Here is a 3,947-nt window from a genome sequence, read left to right as displayed (position 1 = left end):
TTCCAGGGTATTACTGAGAATATTTGTTATCCAATACTTAGAGATTTATTATTTATACTTCTTACAAAGTTGTGAAATTCCATCACTGTTATAAAACTTACAATGGTATAACAATTGCTTTAGCTGTGAAATCTTTTACCCCATGTTTGAAGATAGTTTTCTCAAATTCAACTGTTATTAACACTCCATGCCTATTATTACTGTCATCTCTTGATTTAAATACCAACCAATAAATTTGGAGGAGGACATATATCCAAGCCATATAAATTTTCTTTTCATCCCTACCTGATACTTAATGGTTTAACATAGAGTTATGATTAATTATGTTTATTACCTAAATATATTCATTTTACTTTTTGGTTCTCCATAAGTTTATTTCAAATGTTATATCTTTATGTATGATGTTTTTAATATACTTAAATTTCTTTGAGTCATTATTTTCATCTTACTTCTGCAAAGTAAGTTACTTCATAGCCAAGGGAGATTGCCAGAGGCCTTGAGCAAAACCAAATAATAATGGCTTTAAAAGCAAAACAAAATAAGTAGTAATAAAAATGAATCATAATAAAATTCTGCTGTACTCATTGGTCAGTGCCTTATCCAGCCATTATCATGGTATCTTTCTCCTTCAGCATATGGGAAAAGGTACAATGACTCACAGTCAGACATTACACATACACACAATGCACACATACACACACACACACACACACACACACACACACACACGGAGGGGGGCAAAGAGACAGAGACACACTGGAACACACAACTCTAAATATCTCCATCATATGCCTGACCTCGGGCTTCAGTAACTCATGGAAAAGGAAGCAGAAAAAGTGTAAGAACTAGAAGGGAGAGAGGACACCAGCAGAATGAGATCTTTTATGCCAGTTGAGAAAAGGTCATATGAACTCAGAGAGAATTAAACAGCAAGCACCAGGGCCACATGATCTGTATCTGGTCCTACGTGTATTTTTTGAATAAGTGGGTCTCTGATTTTCATGCCTTTTCTTGGAGATCTTTTCCTTCCATAGGTTTGCCTTGTTCAACTTTGAAGTAATGGGTTGTTTTATATTATTTTGCAATATGTTTTATCTCTTAGAAGCCTGTTCTTTTATAATAAAAGACAGAAAGTAAGTGGATACTGATGGTAGGGGAGGTGGGGAGTAACTGGGAGAAGTAGAGGGCGGTAAAACTGTAATCAGAATCTGTTGTTTGAGAAAAGAATCTATTTTCAATAAAAAGCAAAAATTTAAAAAAATATTATAAAACTTTGAGTCTAATTTGTGTTGGTCAGTGGTTACTGGACACATGTCTGCCTGTCAAGTAGTTTATAGTTCCTTCCAGCACCATGAGCAGAAGTAATCACAAATGAAAATTCTAGTTAGTTGTGAGCTCAATTTCTCCATTTTTAATGGCATAAGTAAGTGATATGAACTTAGCATCAGATTGTAGAGGGCAACCAGTAACTTAGGAAATAGACTGCGGTTTTTGGAAAGGAGGAATCTACGGAACCAGTGTAGCCATGTGACCCTTCTTGGCCTGGAGATCTTACTTGGTGCATAAGACTTTTTTTTTTTAGTTTTTAGTAAATTTTATTTTAAATTTATGAATAAGTATGCTAAGTTTCATTCTGAATATCTTGATCAATAGCATCTTCTCTAAATGTGACTGCATTTAAGTTCTATTAGTATAGGTATATTCTTAGGATGCTTCTACAGTAGTGCGTTTCCATATACCCTTTAAATAAGCCTTTAACGTGAATTATTTCTGTTCATGTTTCCTCCTTCACCATACTCTCCAAGACACAGCAAGGTGATGTGTATACAAACTCACAGAGATTGTGACAGCACCATATACCCAATTTCAAAATCAGAAAGCTATTCAAGTATGGAGAAGAAGACCCGTACAAAAAGTTCCAGCTTTAAGGAAGAAGCTATTTGTTTTTTGATACCTGTTGAGAAGGAGAAAATCAGTTTTTGTCAGTGGAGGGACACTTAGTATATTGACCACGCTCCTTTTCACACCCCAATCAGAAAAATGTGAAATGGAATCTATGCCTTTGTTTTATTTTGGTATCTTGTAATCTAATTTTACTAGTGTGTTTTGACTATGAAGAGTAAGGAAGAACCTTCTAAATTTATAACAGAATAATGTGATAGCCTAAGAGAATAAGAAAAAATATTATGGAACAATTTGCAAAACTAATCTGACAGTGAGAAAATCTGCAGAGAGCATATCAAAAAAGTCAAAATTGTGTGATGCCAAAGAATAAAAGCAGTTTGTGTGCTCCAGGTATAGGCCTGGGATGATGCTGTGACAAAACATGTGCTAGATTGGGATGTTAATATGATAAATGAATAGAATAAGGGCTTTGCTTTCCAGAATATTTCAAAGTAGAGAAGATCATTCATTACTTCTCTAAGCAAGATTTCAAAGGCACAAAGTGAACTTTACGGCCTTAATGGATCTGTTGTGTTGGAAACCATTGTGGCCCTTTGAACCTATGTGATATTGGGTCTGCCATAAGTGTGTATATGAACAAAATTAATTTCTGTCACCATCACCTTTGATTTTTCACATTCAACAGTAGTAGATACTCTATCAAGAAGTAGAAATTCTGACATTTATTACATACTGCTAGCATTAATTGCTAGTTTCATGTTTGTATTTGGTTGTTTTTCGTATGCATTTTCCCTTAACCTTAGGCTAATCTTTGATCATTGTTTTTGATATAATATAAATACTGAATAATAATGGCACTTCAAATATGAACTCTGTCTTTAGCTATAATTTCAACTGTGAAATAGTACAGATGAAATATGTAAGTGGCAAGTCTGGGAGTGCATAAGGACAAGTCATAAAATTCAATTGCCCGTTAATGTCTTTTTATGTAACTCCCATGCACAATGCACAGTCAAAATTGTTCTGGAGTTATCGATAAAATAACATGCTTTTGAGTTATAAAATTCCCTGAAAGCCAAAAGTTTCTACGAAAATGAGAAAGATGTGATAATATCTTGACGAAAAGTTAGATATGCTTTATTAACTCATAAAAACAGATTTGAGATTATGTGAGATAAAATATCTCCATCATACACATAAACAAAATGTATGATATATTTTATATACATGGGGAGGAAACAACAAAATTAATAAAAATTTTCGTTGATAGATATAATACTATTATTTCAAAGAAGTATGTGAACTATGTAATAGGAGACCCAATCACATGTTTACACCAGTTTTCACCCATCCAGAGTAATAATAGTAATATACACGTTTTTTTAGAGTAAAGTTTCCAAGCTGTTAACATCAACATTGCTACATAGCATCTCAATAAAATAACTATAATATTAAGCACTCAAATTATTTAATGAAAAACAAAAGTAATTCATACTATCACACAGCTTTTGTAGATGTGTGAAGATATGTATGTTCACCCCAAATAAAGAGGGAAGTAAAAACCAAAGCATTTATTCTTTTCCAGTCAAACTTAATGAACAACCGAGTCCAATCTGTTTTCTCTTGGAAACATGGGCGACACACTTCCTGAATATTCTAATTTCTAAAATGAAGACTCCCCAAACTCTACACAACTAAGAAGACCTCCAACCATTAATTAACTTTTTGCCTCATATTTATTGTTGCATTGAAGAAAAAACATCTAAAATTATGCCAGCAGAGATTATGCCAGGAAAGAATGATGAGTGCAATATTTGGATTTCATTTCATAATCGATCCTTTTGGGAATGTTAATAACCTAATTACCACTATTATAAACCGCAATATAGACTTCATGATCTTTCAACTTACCAGAGCATCTTGCTCCAATAGTATTCATCTTTCTGTATCTATACCTCTCTCTCTCTCTCTCTCTCTCTCTCTCTCTCTGTCTCTCTCTCCTCTCTCTCTCTCTCTCTCTCATTCGTCTGTCTATGTGGAAT

The sequence above is a fragment of the Microtus ochrogaster genome, linkage group LG1 (genome assembly GCF_000317375.1).
Source record: "Microtus ochrogaster isolate Prairie Vole_2 linkage group LG1, MicOch1.0, whole genome shotgun sequence".
Lineage (NCBI taxonomy): Eukaryota > Metazoa > Chordata > Mammalia > Rodentia > Cricetidae > Microtus > Microtus ochrogaster.
Note: the sequence above shows the minus strand (reverse complement) of the source record.